Here is an 18,963-nt window from a genome sequence, read left to right on the forward strand (position 1 = left end):
TCATTGGAGTCAACATGGCCCACCACCCAAACGACATCCAGACAACTTGACACAACTGTGGGAATCATTGGAGTCAACATGGCCCACCACCCAAACGACATCCAGACAACTTGACACAACTGTGGGAATCATTGGAGTCAACATGGCCCACCACCCAAACGACATCCAGACAACTTGACACAACTGTGGGAATCATTGGAGTCAACATGGACCACCACCCAAACGACATCCAGACAACTTGACACAACTGTGGGAATCATTGGAGTCAACATGGACCACCACCCAAACGACATCCAGACAACTTGACACAACTGTGGGAATCATTGGAGTCAACATGGCCCACCACCCAAACGACATCCAGACAACTTGACACAACTGTGGGAATCATTGGAGTCAACATGGACCACCACCCAAACGACATCCAGACAACTTGACACAACTGTGGGAATCATTGGAGTCAACATGGACCACCACCCAAACGACATCCAGACAACTTGACACAACTGTGGGAATCATTGGAGTCAACATGGACCACCACCCAAACGACATCCAGACAACTTGACACAACTGTGGGAATCATTGGAGTCAACATGGCCCACCACCCAAACGACATCCAGACAACTTGACACAACTGTGGGAATCATTGGAGTCAACATGGCCCACCACCCAAACGACATCCAGACAACTTGACACAACTGTGGGAATCATTGGAGTCAACATGGCCCACCACCCAAACGACATCCAGACAACTTGACACAACTGTGGGAATCATTGGAGTCAACATGGGACTGCATCCCTGTGGAACGCTTTCAAAACCTTGTCGAGTCCAAACCTCGACGAATTGAGGCTATTCTGAGGGAAAGGGGGGGGGGTGCAACTCAATATTAGGAACATAAACACGCACGAACGCACACCTCCTGAGGCAGAGACAGCCAAGGCAGGGAGAACCAATCCAATGTGACCTCCGTAATGACTCTCTAGTGACATATGTTCTCCCAGAAGTCACACACCATTACCCCTGACAGCCCTCTGAAGGTAGGGCCTACAGTTATAAACAACCAACTGGATACTGGGTTTTTTGTCTGTCGTTCGTTTGTTTACATGAGAGTCCTGTGAAACCTGTCCTGGACTCGGTTTCCATTTCCATTAGCCCATTCAATCCAAGTCTCTCCTCTACTGACGTGATCGCGGCTTGTATGTAAAACACAACATACCCACTAAATACAAGCTACAAGTATCGTCTGTATACTGTCAGTGTCATGGAGAACTACGAGAGAGCATGTCGTCGTCGTCGTCCCCTCCGCCAGGACAGTCAGCTAATTGGCTCCCGAGTGGCGCAGCGGTCTAAGGCACTGCATCCCAGTGGTAGAGGCTTCACTACAGACCCGGGTTTGACCCCGGGCTGTATCACAACCGGCCGTGATTGGGAGCACCATAGGGCAGCGTTGTCCGGATTAGAGGAGGGTTTGACCCCGGGCTGTATCACAACCGGCCGTGATTGGGAGCCCCATAGGGCAGCGTTGTCCGGATTAGAGGAGGGTTTGACCCCGGGCTGTATCACAACCGGCCGTGATTGGGAGCCCCATAGGGCAGCGCTGTCCGGATTAGAGGAGGGTTTGACCCCGGGCTGTATCACAACCGGCCGTGATTGGGAGCCCCATAGGGCAGCGTTGTCCGGATTAGAGGAGGGTTTGACCCCGGGCTGTATCACAACCGGCCGTGATTGGGAGCCCCATAGGGCAGCGCTGTCCGGATTAGAGGAGGGTTTGACCCCGGGCTGTATCACAACCGGCCGTGATTGGGAGCACCATAGGGCAGCGCTGTCCGGATTAGAGGAGGGTTTGACCCCGGGCTGTATCACAACCGGCCGTGATTGGGAGCCCCATAGGGCAGCGCTGTCCGGATTAGAGGAGGGTTTGACCCCGGGCTGTATCACAACCGGCCGTGATTGGGAGCACCATAGGGCAGCGCTGTCCGGATTAGAGGAGGGTTTGACCCCGGGCTGTATCACAACCGGCCGTGATTGGGAGCCCCATAGGGCAGCGTTGTCCGGATTAGAGGAGGGTTTGACCCCGGGCTGTATCACAACCGGCCGTGATTGGGAGCCCCATAGGGCAGCGTTGTCCGGATTAGAGGAGGGTGAGGCCGTCTTTGTAAATAAGAACTTGTTTTTAACTGACTTGCCTAGTTAAATAAAGGTTCAATAAAAAAAAAAAAAAATGGCCCCCTATTCTCTGTAGTGCACTACTTTTGACCACATGGCCCATAGAAAATAGGGAATTACTTGGGACGTATCCTATGTCTGTTCCCCTCCCAGGTTTGGAGGTTAGAAAGGACCTGCTATGTTAGCAAGGACCTGTTTCTAATTACGTTCCGGGCCCCCGACCACCCCCTCAAGAAAATAAAAATAAATCGTCCCCCGGCTGGGGACCTCTGCAGTACAACATCACTTATGCTTATTTTCAACCTTCTTATTTTTCTGAGTGTCAAGTAACCTTCACTCTACGGACCAGGCCTTGAATAGAGACCCAGACAGGGTGTCTTCAGAACCCTATTTTTGGGACGCAGCCCAGGAGAAAATAAAGAGAAAGGATAATACTGTAGTAGCTCAACAAACACAGTGGAGCCGGAAAGGACTATGAGAGAGAGAGAGAGAGAGAGAGAGAGAGAGAGAGAGAGAGAGAGAGAGAGAGAGAGAGAGAGAGAGAGAGAGAGAGAGAGAGAGAGAGAGAGAGAGAGAGAGAGAGAGAGAGAGAGGTAGAGGTAGAGGTAGAGAGAGGTAGAGAGAGAGAGAGAGAGAGAGAGAGAGAGAGGTAGAGAGAGAGGTAGAGGTAGAGGAGAGGTAGAGGCAGAGAGAGAGAGAGAGAGAGAGAGAGAGAGAGAGAGAGAGGTAGAGAGAGAGAGAGAGGTAGAGAGAGAGAGAGAGAGAGAGAGAGAGAGAGAGAGAGAGGTAGAGGTAGAGGTAGAGGTAGAGGTAGAGGTAGAGAGAGAGAGAGAGAGAGAGAGAGAGAGGTAGAGGTAGAGGTAGAGGTAGAGAGAGAGAGAGAGAGAGAAACTGTCCATTTTTAAAGTCTATAGATTTGGTCTGTATTTGATGAGCCGTCACAAACCAAATTCTCGTCGTAAAGGCTGGCTATCACAAGTAGTCTAAATGAACACATTGCTTTAAAAACACAAACACCACCACAATGTGGACATTCACACTAACAACCTCTTACACAGTCCCAGACAGTAAGTTGTCGGGCATCCTGACAACCCTGACCCACACCCACAACACAGGAAGCTGCTGAGGGCTTATAACGGACGGAACGAATGGAAACCTTGGGTTTGATGTATTTGATACCATTCCACAGATTCCACTCCAGTCATTACCACCAGCCCGTCCTCTCCAAATAAGGTGCCACTAAACTTGTGTTACCCACACCGACACTTCTGACCCAGAAGCAACCTGCCATTTACCTGCTGGGTGGTTAGGGGTCAAGAGGTCAAAGGTGAGGGCCGATATACTTGAGCGTTTGGCCCTCGTTGATACAGATGTAGGATCTTAATTTGAGCCAGTTTTCTACAGCAGGAAAATAATCCTGCAGCAACAGGAAATGTGAATTATTATGTGGATTATAGTTAATGGGCATATTTGTAGGGGTTGATACATGTTTCGTATTGGGAAAATCAAGCCTGAAATTTCAAAGTGGAAATTACAAACTTCAGAATCTGTAACAGGGGTGATCAAATTAAGATACTGCCTCTGTATATCATCTTTCTAGGCTAACTAATGGCTATGGGGCCTTGTCAAGAGTAGTGCACTATATAGGGAATAGGGCTCTGGTCAAAAGTAGTGCATTATATAGGGAATAGGTCTCTGGTCAAAAGTAGTGCACTATATAGGGAATAGGGCTCTGGTCAAAAGTAGTGCACTATATAGGGAATAGGGCTCTGGTCAACAGTAGTGCACTATATAGGGAATAGGGCTCTGGTCTATAGTAGTGCACTATATAGGGAATAGGGTGCCATCCGGGAAGCAACAAACGTCCCTACTCTCAGGTTGTGTAACCATGGTGATGTTCACGGAATGTTCTTGATGCAATCTCTTGTTAGAGAATCTCTCGTGACAGACATAAACGTTAAAGGCTTAATTCAGTGCCCAGATTCTCATTGGCTCAACTACAGCTGAATGTGTGTCTCTATAGGTCCATAATCTATAGGTCCAGCAGATAAACACACACACACACACACACACACACACACACACACACACACACACACACACACACACACACACACACACACACACACACACACACACACACACACACTGTTGATGGGATTAGGTTAGTGTGATCCACAGAGTTAGAATGTGACGTCATCGTGTACAGAGGAAGGTCATGTAATGACAGACTACGAACAGAGGGAGTGAGAGAAGACTGAAAGAGATAGAGTGAGAAAAAAAACAGAGAGAGAAAGAGAGACAAACTACCCACAAAATGAGGTGGAAACTAAGCTGCACTTCCTAACCTCCTGCCAAATGTATGACCATATTAGAGACACATACTTCCCTCAGATTACACAGACCCACAAAGAATTTGGAAACAAACCCAATTTTGATAAACTCCCATTTCTGCTGGGTGAAATACCACAGTGTCCCATCACAGCAGCAAGATTTGTGACCTGTTGCCACAAGAAAAGGGCAACCAGTGAAGAACAAACACCATTGTAAATACAACCCATATTCGTGTCTATTTAATTTTCCTTTTGTACTTTAACCATTTGCACATCATTACAACAATATATGTGCATAATATGACATTTGTAATGTCTTTATTATTTTGGAACGTGTAATGTTTACTGTTCATTTTTATTGTTTATTTCACTTTTGTATATTATCTACTTCACTTGCTGTGGCAATGTTATCATATGCCAGCAGCATCCCACCCTGAATCCCACTTCTAACTTACTACTGAAGTTAAGCAGGGTTGGTACCTGGATGGGAGACCAGATGCTGCTGGAAGTGGTGTTGGAGGGCCAGTAGGAGGCACTCTTTCCTCTGGTCTAAAGAAATATCCCAATACCCCAGGGCAGTGATTGGGGACATTGCCCTGTGTAGGGTGCTGTCTTCTGGATGGGATGTTAAACGGGGTGTCCTCACTCTCTGAGGTTCATAAAGATCACATGGCACTTATAGTAAGAGTAGGGGTGTTAACTCTGGTGTCCTGGCTAAATTCCCAAGCTATCCCTCATACCAACGCAGTCACCTAATCATCCCCAGCTGACAATTGGCTCATTCCTCTCCCCTGTAACTATTCCCCAGGTTGTTTCTATAAATGAGAACATGTTCTCAGTCATCTTACCTGATAAAATAAAAATATGTTTCCCATGCCAATAAAGGCCCTTGAATTGAATTGACAGAGAGAAACAGTATCTGTTTCCCTCTGTTCCTGTGTACACAGTACCAGTCAAAAGTTTGGACACACCTACTCACTCATTATTTGTAATATTTTCTACATTATATAGAATAATAGTGAAGAATAGAATAATAGTGAAGACATCAACACTATGAAATAACACAATCATGTAGTAACCAAAAAAAGGTGTTAAACAAATCAAAATATATTTTATATTTGAGATACTTCAAATTAGGCACCTTTTGCCTTGATGACAGCTTTGCACACTCTTGGCATTCTCTCAACCAGCTTCATGAGGTAGTCACCTGGAATGCAATTCAATGAACAGGTGTGCCTTCTTAAAAGTTAATTTGTGGAATTTTTCAACCGTCTTGAAGGAGTGATATCAGCTCTAGCGGTCTATATGTTTTATGGAAAAAGGGTGTCTCCATAATGACCATTCTAAATAGCCTACCTACAACTGTTAACAAGTTGTCACGGCGTTGCTCTGTCTCTGTTACTCAGCTGTCTCTGCCTTAGCACTCTCTCAACCAATGGACACACACCTCTCCGGCCCACCCACCCACCCACTCACTCACTCACAGCCTGTCCACTGTCTGATGGTCAGCAGTGGGTCCCAGTGATATACAGTACCAGTCAAAAGTTTTAGAACACCTACCAATTCTGGGGTTTTTCTTTGTTTTGACTATTTTCTACATTGTAGAATAATAGTGAAGACATCAAACTATGAAGTAACACATATGGAATCATGTAGTAAACAAAAAAGTGTTCAACAAATCAAAATATATTTTATATTTGGGATTTTTAAAAGTAGCCACCCTTTGCCTTGATGACAGCTTTGCACACTCTTGGCATTCTCTCAGCCACCTACACCTGGAATGCTTTTCCAACAGTCTTGAAGGAGTTCCCACATATGCTGAGCACTTGTTGGCTGATTTTCCTTTTCCTTCACTCTGTGGTCCAACTCATCCCAAACCATCTCAATTATGTTGAGGTCGGGTGATTGTGGAGGCCAGGTCATCTGATGCAGCACTCCATCTCTCTCCTTCTTGGTCAAATAGCAGTTACACAGCCTGGAGGTGTATTGGGTCATTGTCCTGTTGAAAAACAAATGATAGTCCCACTAAGCGCAAACCAGATAGGATGCAGTATCGCTGCAGAATGCTATGGTAGCCATGCTGGTTAAGCGTGCCTTGAATTCTGAATATATCACAGACAATGTCATGAGCTAAGCACCATCACACCTCCTCTTCCTCCATGCTTCACAGTTGGAACCACACACCTCCTCCTCCATGCTTCACAGTTGGAACCACACATCTCCTCCTCCATGCTTCACAGTTGGAACCACACACCTCATCCTCCATGCTTCACAGTTGGAACCACACACCTCCTCCTCCATGCTTCACAGTTGGAACCACACATGCAGAGATCATCCGTTCACATACTCTGCGTCTCACAAAGACACGGCGGGTGGAACCAAAAATCTCAAATTTGGACTCATCAGAACAAAGGACAGATTTACACCAGTCTGATGTCCCTCGCTCATGTAACCAAAAATCTCCAATTTGGACCCATCCATCAGAAGAACTGATTTCCCATGGTTTAATGTCATTAGCTCATGTTTCTTGGCCCAAGCGAGCCTCTTCTTCTTATTGGTGTCCTTTAGTAGTGGTTTCTTTGCAGCAATTCGACCATGAAGGCCTGATTCACGCAATCTCCTCTGAACAGTTGATGTTGAGATGTGTCTATTACTTGAACTCTGTGAAGCATTTATTTTGCTGCAATTTCTGAGACTGGTAACTCTAATGAATTTATCCTCTGCAGCAGAGGTAACTCTGGGTCTTCCTTTCCTGTGGCGGTCCTTGTGAGAGCCAGTTTCATCATAGCGTTTGATGGTTTTTGCGACTGCACTTCAAGAAATTTTTCAAAGTTCTTGATATTTTCCTCATTGACTGACCTTCATGTCTTAAAGTAATGATGGACTGTCATTTCTCTTAATTTATTTGAGCTGTTCTTGCCATAATATGGTAAATGACCAAATAGGGCCATCTTCTGTATACCACCCCTACCTTGTCACAGCACAACTGATTGGCTCAAATGCATTAAGAAGTTAAGATATTCCACATATTAACTTTTAACAAGGCACACCTGTTAAAGGAAATATATAGGCAATCTTAGCTAAGTCATCAGCTCAGATGGATAGTTGTGAGAATGCTGTTTGTTAGGGGTCTCTTCCTCTCGCCCCCCCTCTCCCTCTCTCTCTTCTTCCTCCCCCTCCCTCTGTTCGAGGCAATTTTTGGAGCTGCTGAGTGCCAGGCTTCCTAACAACAACACAGACAGACAACAGAAATGGGGATATCAGCTTGTGACACTCACCCTCACAGAGACACAGCCAAAGCTCTCACCCTCACAGAGACACAGCCAAAGCTCTCACCCTCACAGAGACACAGCCAAAGCTCTCACCCTCACAGAGACACAGCCAAAGCTCTCACCCTCACAGAGACACAGAGACACAGCACAAAGGCTCTCACCCTCACAGAGACACACAGAGACACAGCCAAAGGCTCTCACCCTCACAGAGACACAGCCAAGGCTCTCACCCTCACAGAGACACAGCCAAAGGCACTCACAGAGACACAGCCAAGGCCTCACCCTCACAGAGACACAGCCAAGGCACTCACCCTCACAGAGACACAGCCAAAGCTCTCACCCTCACAGAGACACAGCCAAAGCACTCACCCTCACAGAGACACAGCCAAAGCACTCACCCTCACAGAGACACAGCCAAAGCTCTCACCCTCACAGAGACACAGCCAAAGCTCTCACCCTCACAGAGACACAGCCAAGGCACTCACCCTCACAGAGACACAGCCAAAGCTCTCACCCTCACAGAGACACAGCCAAGGCACCCTCACAGAGACACAGCCAAGGCTCACCCTCACCCTCACAGAGACACAGCCAAAGCTCTCACCCTCACAGAGACACAGCCAAAGCTCACCCTCACAGAGACACAGCCACCCTCACAGAGACACAGCCAAAGCTCTCACCCTCACAGAGACACAGCCAAAGCTCTCACCCTCACAGAGACACAGCCAAAGCTCACCCTCACAGAGACACAGCCAAGGCTCTCACCCTCACAGAGACACAGCCAGCCACCCTCACAGAGACACAGGCTCACCCTCACAGAGACACAGCCTCACAGAGACACAGCCAAGGCTCTCACCCTCACAGAGACACAGCCAAGGCTCTCACCCTCACAGAGACACAGCCAAGGCTCTCACCCTCACAGAGACACAGCCAAGGCTCTCACCCTCACAGAGACACAGCCAAGGCTCTCACCCTCACAGAGACACAGCCAAAGCTCTCACCCTCACAGAGACACAGCCAAGGCTCTCACCCTCACAGAGACACAGCCAAGGCTCTCACCCTCACAGAGACACAGCCAAAGCTCACAGACACAGCTCACAGAGACACAGCCAAGGCTCACCCTCACAGAGACACAGCCAAGGCACTCACCCTCACAGAGACACAGCCAAGGCACCCTCACAGAGACACAGCCAAGGCTCCCTCACAGAGACACAGCCAAGGCTCTCACCCTCACAGAGACACAGCCAAGGCACTCACCCTCACAGAGACACAGCCAAGGCTCACCCTCACAGAGACACAGCCAAGGCACTCCCTCACAGACACAGCCAAGACACTCACCCCACAGAGACACAGCCAAGGCTCTCCCTCACAGAGACACAGCCAAGGCTCTCACCCTCACAGAGACACAGCCAAGGCACTCACCCTCACAGAGACACAGCCAAGGCTCTCACCCTCACAGAGACACAGCCAAGGCACTCACCCTCACAGAGACACAGCCAAGGCTCTCACCCTCACAGAGACACAGCCAAGGCACTCACCCTCACAGAGACACAGCCAAGGCACTCACCCTCACAGAGACACAGCCAAAGCTCTCACCCTCACAGAGACACAGCCAAGGCACTCACCCTCACAGAGACACAGCCAAGGCTCTCACCCTCACAGAGACACAGCCAAGGCTCTCACCCTCACAGAGACACAGCCAAAGCTCTCACCCTCACAGAGACACAGCCAAAGCTCTCACCCTCACAGAGACACAGCCAAAGCTCTCACCCTCACAGAGACACAGCCAAGGCTCTCACCCTCACAGAGACACAGCCAAGGCTCTCACCCTCACAGAGACACAGCCAAGGCTCTCACCCTCACAGAGACACAGCCAAGGCTCTCACCCTCACAGAGACACAGCCAAGGCTCTCACCCTCACAGAGACACAGCCAAGGCTCTCACCCTCACAGAGACACAGCCAAAGCTCTCACCCTCACAGAGACACAGCCAAGGCTCTCACCCTCACAGAGACACAGCCAAAGCTCTCACCCTCACAGAGACACAGCCAAGGCTCTCACCCTCACAGAGACACAGCCAAGGCTCTCACCCTCACAGAGACACAGCCAAGGCTCTCACCCTCACAGAGACACAGCCAAGGCACTCACCCTCACAGAGACACAGCCAAGGCACTCACCCTCACAGAGACACAGCCAAGGCTCTCACCCTCACAGAGACACAGCCAAGGCTCTCACCCTCACAGAGACACAGCCACCCTCACAGAGACACAGCCAAAGCTCTCACCCTCACAGAGACACAGCCAAGGCTCACCCTCAGGCTCTCACCCTCACAGAGACACAGCCAAAGCTCTCACCCTCACAGAGACACAGCCAAAGGCTCACCCTCACAGAGACACAGCCAAGGCTCTCACCCTCACAGAGACACAGCCAAGGCTCTCACCCTCACAGAGACACAGCCAAGGCTCTCACCCTCACAGAGACACAGCCAAGGCTCTCACCCTCACAGAGACACAGCCAAGGCTCTCACCCTCACAGAGACACAGCCAAAGCTCTCACCCTCACAGAGACACAGCCAAAGCTCTCACCCTCACAGAGACACAGCCAAGGCTCTCACCCTCACAGAGACACAGCCAAGGCTCTCACCCTCACAGAGACACAGCCAAGGCTCTCACCCTCACAGAGACACAGCCAAGGCACTCACCCTCACAGAGACACAGCCAAGGCTCTCACCCTCACAGAGACACAGCCAAGGCACTCACCCTCACAGAGACACAGCCAAGGCTCACCCTCAAGGCACTCCCTCACAGAGACACAGCCAAGGCACTCACCCTCACAGAGACACAGCCAAGGCACTCACCCTCACAGAGACACAGCCAAGGCACTCACCCTCACAGAGACACAGCCAAGGCACTCACCCTCACAGAGACACAGCCAAGGCTCTCACCCTCACAGAGACACAGAGACACACAGCCAAGGCTCTCACCCTCACAGAGACACAGCCAAGGCACTCACCCTCACAGAGACACAGACCAAAGCTCTCACCCTCACAGAGACACAGCCACCCTCACAGAGACACAGCCAAGGCTCTCACCCTCACAGAGACACAGCCAAGGCTCTCACCCTCACAGAGACACAGCCAAGGCTCTCACCCTCACAGAGACACAGCCAAAGCTCTCACCCTCACAGAGACACAGCCAAAGCTCTCACCCTCACAGAGACACAGCCAAAGCTCTCACCCTCACAGAGACACAGCCAAAGCTCTCACCCTCACAGAGACACAGCCAGAGGCTCTCAGGCTCTCACCCTCACAGAGACACAGCCAAGGCTCTCACCCTCACAGAGACACAGCCAAGGCTCTCACCCTCACAGAGACACAGCCAAGGCTCTCACCCTCACAGAGACACAGCCAAGGCTCTCACCCTCACAGAGACACAGCCAAAGGCTCTCACCCTCACAGAGACACAGCCAAGGCTCTCACCCTCACAGAGACACAGCCAAGGCTCACCCTCACAGAGACACAGCAGGCTCTCACCCTCACAGAGACACAGCCAAGGCTCTCACCCCCTCACAGAGACACAGCCAAGGCTCTCACCCTCACAGAGACACAGCCAAGGCTCTCACCCTCACAGAGACACAGCCAAGGCACTCACCCTCACAGAGACACAGCCAAGGCTCTCACCCTCACAGAGACACAGCCAAAGCTCTCACAGAGACACACCCTCACAGAGACACAGCCAAGGCTCTCACCCTCACACAGAGACACAGCCAACAGAGACACTCTCACCCTCACAGAGACACAGCCAAAGCTCTCACCCTCAGCCAAGGCACTCACCCTCACAGAGACACAGCCAAGGCTCTCACCCTCACAGAGACACAGCCAAGGCTTCTCTTTCTTTTCCTCTGCCTCTGTTTTTCCACTTCTCCTTTTTGTTTTTGTGGCGAGCACCTCTGGTGAACTGGTGTCTCTCTGCCTTTCAGAGAGTCTAGCCGGTCAGCTTGCCTTCGTTACATCTCTCCCTCTCTCTCTTCTCTTTCTTTAGCTATTTCTTCCTCTCTTCGCCTCCTCAACCTGAATAGGGATTTAAGAGAGAAACGTTGTTCCCAAGTCCAGTGCTCATCAGGCTGTTCTAGTGCTGTGGTTAAGTCGCTCTTTCTACTCCCCTCCCGTCCTGGTATGCCCAACAACACTAACCCTAACCCTCCCTTTCCCTCAGTAACTCTTTAACAGACACATAAACCCTCCCATCCCCACATCTCTTGCTTGCACACACTCTCGCTCTGCTTCCCCCTCTCCTCTACCAGCCAAGGCTCTCTCACAGAGACACAGCCTGCTTCCCCCTCTCACCCTCCACCCAAGGCTCTCTGCTTCACCCTCTCCTCCAGCCCTCTCACCCTCACAGAGACACAGCCAAGGCTCTCACCCTCTGCTTCACCCCACAGAGACACAGCCAAGGCTCTCCTCCACCCTCTCTCTGCTTCACAGAGACACAGCCAGGCTCTCCTCCACCCTCACCCTCTCTGCTTCCCCAGCCAAGGCTCTCCTCCACCCTCTCTCACCCTCTCTGCTTCCCCTCTCCTCCAGCCCTCTCTCTGCTTCACAGAGACACCCCTCTCCCTCACAGAGACACAGCTCTCTCTCTCTCTGCTTCCCCTCTCCTCCACCCTCTCTCTGCTTCACAGAGACACCCCTCTCCTCCACCCTCTCTCTGCTTCACAGAGACACCCAAGGCTCTCCTCCACCCTCTCTCTCTGCTTCACAGAGACACCCAAGGCTCTCCTCCACAGCCAAGGCTCTCTGCTTCCCCAAGGCTCTCCCTCCACCCTCTCTCTGCTTCCCAAGGCTCTCACCCTCCACCCTCTCTCTCACCCACAGAGCACCCAAGGCTCTCCTCCACCCTCTCTCTGCTTCACACTCTCCTCCACACAGCTCTCACCCTCTGCTTCCCCTCTCCTCCACCCTCTCGCTCTGCTTCCCAAGGCTCTCCTCCACCCTCTCTCTGCTTCCCACTCACCCTCACCAGCCCTCTCTCTCTGCTTCCCACTCTCACCCTCCACCCTCTCTCTGCTTCCCAGGCTCTCCTCACACCCTCTCTCTGCTTCCCACTCTCCTCCACTCTCGCTCTGCTTCCAAAGCTCTCCTCCACACAGCCTCTCGCTCTGCTTCCCACTCTCCTCCCTCTCAGAGACACTCTGCTTCCCACTCTCCTCCACACAGCTCGCTCTACTTCCCACTCTCCTCCAGGCTTCTCTTTCTTTTCCTCTGCCTCTGTTTTTCCACTCTCCTCCACTCTGAACTGGTGCTCTGCTTCCCACTCTCCTCCACTTCTCGCTCTGCTTCCCACTCTCCTCCACTCTCCAAGTCTGCTTCCTGTTCAGTGCTCTCCTCCACCCTCTCTCTGCTTCCCACACTCCTCCTCCCTCTCTCTCTGCTTCCCACTCTCCTCCACTCTCTCGCTCTGCTTCCCACTCTCCTCCACCCTCGCTCTGCTTCTGCTTCCCCCTCTCCTCCACCCTCCCCTCTCCTCCACTCTCTCTCTGCTTCCCCACTCTCGCTTCCCACTCTCTCCTCTCTTCCCACCCTCTCTCCTCCACCCTCTCGCTCTGCTTCCCACTCTCCTCCACCCTCTCTCTGCTTCCCACTCTCCTCCACTCTCTCTCTGCTTCCCACTCTCCTCCACCCTCTCTCTGCTTCCCACTCTCCTCCACTCTCTCTCTGCTTCCCACTCTCCTCCACCCTCGCTCTGCTTCCCACTCTCCTCCACCCTCTCTCTGCTTCCCACTCTCCTCCACTCTCGCTCTGCTTCCCACTCTCCTCCACTCTCGCTCTGCTTCCCACTCTCCTCCACTCTCGCTCTGCTTCCCACTCTCCTCCACCCTCTCTCTCTGCTTCCCACTCTCCTCCACCCTCTCTGCTTCCCACTCCCTCTCCTTCCACTCTCCTCCCCTCTCTCTCTCTGCTTCCCACTCTCCTCCCCTCTCTCGCTCTGCTTCCCACTCTCCTCCACTCTCGCTCTGCTTCCCCCTCTCCTCCACTCTCGCTCTGCTTCCCACTCTCGTTCTACTTCCCACTCTCCTCCACTCTCGCTCTGCTTCCCACTCTCCTCCACTCTCGCTCTGCTTCCCACTCTCCTCCACTCTCGCTCTGCTTCCCACTCTCCTCCACTCTCTCTCTGCTTCCCACTCTCCTCCACTCTCGCTCTGCTTCCCACTCTCCTCCACTCTCGCTCTGCTTCCCACTCTCCTCCACCTCTCTTCTCTGCTTCCCACTCTCCTCCTTCCCCTCTCTCCACTCTCTCTGCTTCCCACTCTCCTCCACTCTCTCTGCTCCCACTTCTCCACTCTCCTCCACTCTCTCGCTCTGCTTCCCACTCTCCTCCACTCTCTCGCTCTGCTTCCCACTCTCCTCCACTCTCTCGCTCTGCTTCCCACTCTCCTCCACTCTCTCTCGCTGCTTCCCACTCTCCTCCACTCTCGCTCTGCTTCCCCCTCTCCTCCACTCTCTCGATCTGCTTCCCCTCTCCTCCACTCTCTCGCTCTGCTTCCCCCTCTCCTCCACTCTCTCTCGCTCTGCTTCCCCCTCTCCTCCACTCTCTCTCGCTCTGCTTCCCCCTCTCCTCCACTCTCTCTCGCTGCTTCCCACTCTCCTCCACTCTCGCTCTGCTTCCCACTGTCCTCCACTCTCTCTCTACTTCCCCCTCTCCTCCACTCTCTCTCGCTCTGCTTCCCCTTCTCCTCCACTCTCTCTCGCTCTGTTTCCCACTCTCCTAAACTCTTTTCTCTCTTTCAACCACTCTCCCTTTAGCTCTCAGCCCCCCTATCTTTCTTTCTCTCCTTCTCTCTGCCCTCTCTGCTTTTCGTCTCTGTTCCTCCCAGCTGGTAGTTTCAGGCGTGTTCTCTGCTCAGTCAGCACTGAACACATATAGAGAAGGGGGGCTTCTGATTGGCTGGGGGAGGGGGCTCAGCTGGAGTAGTTGAGAATCGGATTGGCTAGGTGGAGTGCAGGGGAAGCCAAAGCTCCGCCCACCTGCTCAGTCTGTTTTCAGAAGCAGAGAGAGCAGAGAACGCTCTGAAAACAACCGTTCTCTCTCTCTCTGTGTGTGTGTGTGTGTGTGTGTGTGTGTGTGTGTAACAAGTGTTTCTATGTATATGGTTGTAATGTGTGTATACATAAATGGGAGTGAGTATGTATGTATGAGTATGTAGCTTACTTGTGTGAGTGTGTTCAATCGTCACGTTGTTTCTTCCACTATGTGTTGTCACTAAATAGCTCTCACCCAGTTAACATGGTGTTCACTATTACCACACACACACACACACACACTAACAGGAAGTGAAGCTCCTGTAGTTTAGCTGATAAAGTGTGTTCTCTGTGCCCAAAGATAAGCCCTCTGCTCTGCTGCAGGAGAAAACCCCCAGTGTGTGAGAGGATGGGGGATGGGGGTTGCAACCCTGGGGTGTATATTTACATTTTCATTCTCTTAGGCACCAGACAGCGTTTATTTACAAATGCACACACACAGTTAGCTTTCCCACAACGGTGTCAATCATCAGTTCCTCTAAACCAGAAGCTGTAACCTGCTAGTTCATGTTTAGGAAGGTTGAAAGAAGGCATGTGTGAGAGTGTGAGGATCAAATTAAATGTTATTTGTCACATGCGCCGAATACAACCGGTGTAGACCTTACAGTGAAATGCTTACTTACAAACCCTTAACCAACAACACAGTTTAAAAAAAATACAAAAAAAGTAAGAAATAAGAATAACAATAGTGGGGCTTTATACAGGGGGTACCGGTACAGAGTCAATGTGGAGGCTATATACAGGGGGTACCGGTACAGAGTCAATGTGGAGGCTATATACAGGGGGTACCGGTACAGAGTCAATGTGGAGGCTATATACAGGGGGTACCGGTACAGAGTCAATGTGGAGGCTATATACAGGGGGTACCGGTACAGAGTCAATGTGGAGGCTATATACAGGGGGTACCGGTACAGAGTCAATGTGGAGGCTATATACAGGGGGTACCGGTACAGAGTCAATGTGGAGGCTATATACAGGGGGTACCGGTACAGAGTCAATGTGGAGGCTATATACAGGGGGTACCGGTACAGAGTCAATGTGGAGGCTATATACAGGGGGTACCGGTACAGAGTCAATGTGGAGGCTATATACAGGGAGTACATGTATAGAGTCAAAGTGGAGGCTATATTTTTTTATTTCACCTTTATTTAACCAGGTAGGCTAGTTGAGAACAAGTTCTCATTTGCAACTGCGACCTGGCCAAGATAAAGCATAGCAGTGTGAACAGACAACAGAGTTACACATGGAGTAAACAATTAACAAGTCAATAACACAGTAGAAAAAAAAGAGAGTCTATATACATTGTGTGCAAAAGGCATGAGGAGGTAGGCGAATAATTACAATTTTGCAGATTAACACTGGAGTGATAAATTATCAGATGGTCATGTACAGGTAGAGATATTGGTGTGCAAAAGAGCAGAAAAGTAAATAAATATAAACAGTATGGTTATGAGGTAGGTAAAATTGGGTGGGCTATTTACCGATAGACTATGTACAGCTGCAGCGATCGTTTAGCTGCTCAGATAGCAGATGTTTGAAGTTGGTGAGGGAGATAAGTCTTCAACTTCAGCGATTTTTGCAATTGGTTGGAGGCCGAGGTTGGAGTAGCCAGGAGGAAGGCATGGCCAGCCGTTGAGAAATGCTTGTTGAAGTTTTCGATGCTCATGGATTAGGGGGTACCTGTATAGAGTCAATGTGCGGGGGCACCGGTTAGTTGAGGTAATATGTACATGTAGGTAGAGTTAAAAAAGTGACTATGCAAAGATAATAACAGAGAGTAGCAGCAGCATAAAAGAGGGTGGGGGGGGGCAATGCAAATAGTCTGGGAAGCCATTTGATTAGATGTTCAGGAGTCTAATGGCTTGGCGGTAGAAGCTGTTTAGAAGCCTCTTGGACCTAGACTTGGCGCTCCGGAACCGCTTGCCGTGCGGTAGCAGAGAGAACAGTCTATAACTAGGGTGGCTGGAGTCTTTGACAATTTTTAGGGCCTTCCTCTTACACCACCTGGTACAGAGGTCCTAGATGGCAGGAAGCTTGGTCCCGGTGATGTACTGGGCCGTACGCACTGCCCTCTGTAGCGCCTTGCGGTCGGAGGCTGAGCAGTTGCCATACCAGGTAGTGATGCAGCCCGTCAGGATGATCTTGGTGGTGCAACTGTACAACCTTTTGAGGATCTGAGGACCCATGACCAAGTCTCCTGAGGGGGAATAGGTTTTGTCGTGCCCTCTTCACGACTGTCTTGGTGTGCTTGGACCATGTTAGTTTATTGGTGATGTGGACACCAAGGAACTTGAAGCTCTCAACCTGCTCCACTACAGCCCCATTGATGAGAATGGGGGAGTGCTCGGTCCTCCTTTTCCTGTAGTCCACAGTCATCTCCTTTGACTTGATCACGTTGAGCGAGAGGTTGTTGTCCTTGCACCACACGGTCAGGTCTCTGACCTCCTATAGGCTGTCGATGATCAGGCCTACCACTGTGTCATCAGCAAACTTAATGATGGTGTTGGAGTTGTGCCTTGCCGTGCAGTCATGCCGTGCAGTCATGAGTGAACAGGGAGTACAGGATGTGGCTGAGCATGCACCCCTGAGGGGCACCCGTGTTAGGATCAGCGTGGCGGATGTGTTGTTACCTACCCTTACCACCTGGGGGCGGCCCATCACGAAGTCCAGGATCCAGTTGCAGAGGGAGGTGTTTAGTCCCAGGATCCTTAGCTTAGTGATGAGCTTTGAGGTCAATATGGTGTTGAACGCTGAGCTGTAGTCAATGAATAGCATTCTCACATAGGTGTTCCTTTTGTCCATGTGGGAAAGGGCAGTGTGGAGTGCAATAGAGATTGCTTCATCTGTGGATCTGTTGGGTCGGTATGCAAATTGGAGTGGGTAGTAATTTAGGCAGGTTACCTTAGTGTTCTTGGGCACTATGGTGGTCTGCTTGAAACATGTTGGTAGTAAAGACTCAGTCAGGGAGAGGTTGAAAACATCAGTGAAGACACTTGCCAGTTGGTCAGCGCATGCTCGCAGTACACATCCTGGTAATCCGTCTGGCCCTGCGGCCAGAAGGTTGACCTGTTTGAAGGTCTTACTCACGTCGGCTGCGGAAAGCGTGATTCCACAGTCATCCGAAACAGCTGATTCTCTCATGCATGTTTCAGTGTTACTTACCTCGAAGCGAGCACAGAAGTTATTTAGCTCGTTTGGTAGGCTCGTGTCACTGGGCAGCTCTCGGCTGAGCTTCCCTTTGTAGTCTGTAATGTTTTGCCCTGACGCATCCGACGAGCTTCGGAGCCACTGTAGTACGATTTGATCTTAGTCCTGTATTGACGCTTTGCCTGTTTGATGGTTTCTCGGAGGTCATAGCGGGATTTCTTCGGGTTCGGGTTAGAGTCCCGCTCCTTGAAAGTGGCGGCTCTACCATTTAGCTCAGTGCAAATGTTGCCTGTAATCCATGGCTTCTGGTTGGGGTATGTACGTACAGTCACTGTGGGGACGACGTCCTCGATACACTTATTGATAAAGCTAGTGACTGATGTGCTCCTCAATGCCATTGAAAGAATCCTGGCACATATTCCAGTCTGTGCTAGCAAAGCAGTCCTGTAGTTTAGCATCTGCTTCATCTTACCACTTTTTATAAACCGAGTCACTAGTGCTTCCTCCTGCTTTAATTGTAGCTTGTAAGCAGGAATCAGGAGGATAGAACTATGGTCAGATTTGCCAAATGGAGGGCGAGGGAGAGCTTTGTACACATCTCTGTGTGTGGAGTAAAGGTGGTCTAGAATTGCTTTCCCTCTGGTTGCACATTTAACATGCTGAAATGAGGTAAAATGGATTTAAGTTTCCCTGCATTACAGTTCCCGGCCACTAGGAGTGCCGACTCCATATGAGTGTTTTTCTGTTTGCTTATGGCGGTATACATATCATTGAGCACGGTCTTAGTGTCAGCGTCGGTCTGTGGTGGTATGTAGACAGCTACGAAAAATACAGATGAAAACTCTAGGTGGATAGTGTGGTCTACAACTTATCATGAGATACTTTACCTCAGGCGAGCAAAACCTTGAGACTTCCTTAGATATCATGCACCAGCTGTTGCTCACATATATGCATAGGCCCCCGCCCCGTGTCT

At 50.6% G+C, this 18,963-nt stretch overlaps 1 protein-coding gene across 9 annotated transcripts in view; it reads right to left on the reverse strand.

The window, feature by feature from the left end:
- The window catches only part of LOC118378266 (protein FAM214B-like), a 61,833-nt gene that overhangs the window by 29,213 nt on the left and 13,657 nt on the right, over nucleotides 1-18,963 (reverse strand). The window contains exons 1-2 of one of the 9 annotated variants that reach the window (XM_052479552.1): nucleotides 11,627-11,959; nucleotides 6,218-6,496 (exon numbers count right to left, since the gene is read on the reverse strand). The exons of 1 other annotated variant lie outside the window; for it this stretch is intronic. The gene's annotated coding sequence lies outside the window, so the exon portion shown is untranslated. Of the gene's footprint in view, nucleotides 1-6,217; nucleotides 6,497-7,547; nucleotides 7,628-11,597; nucleotides 11,960-18,963 lie in introns of those variants that run through there. 7 more of the 9 variants (XM_052479551.1, XM_052479550.1, XM_052479554.1 and 4 more) reach the window with 7 other exon arrangements.

The sequence above is a fragment of the Oncorhynchus keta genome, chromosome 25 (assembly GCF_023373465.1).
Source record: "Oncorhynchus keta strain PuntledgeMale-10-30-2019 chromosome 25, Oket_V2, whole genome shotgun sequence".
In the NCBI taxonomy this organism is placed as follows: domain Eukaryota; kingdom Metazoa; phylum Chordata; class Actinopteri; order Salmoniformes; family Salmonidae; genus Oncorhynchus; species Oncorhynchus keta.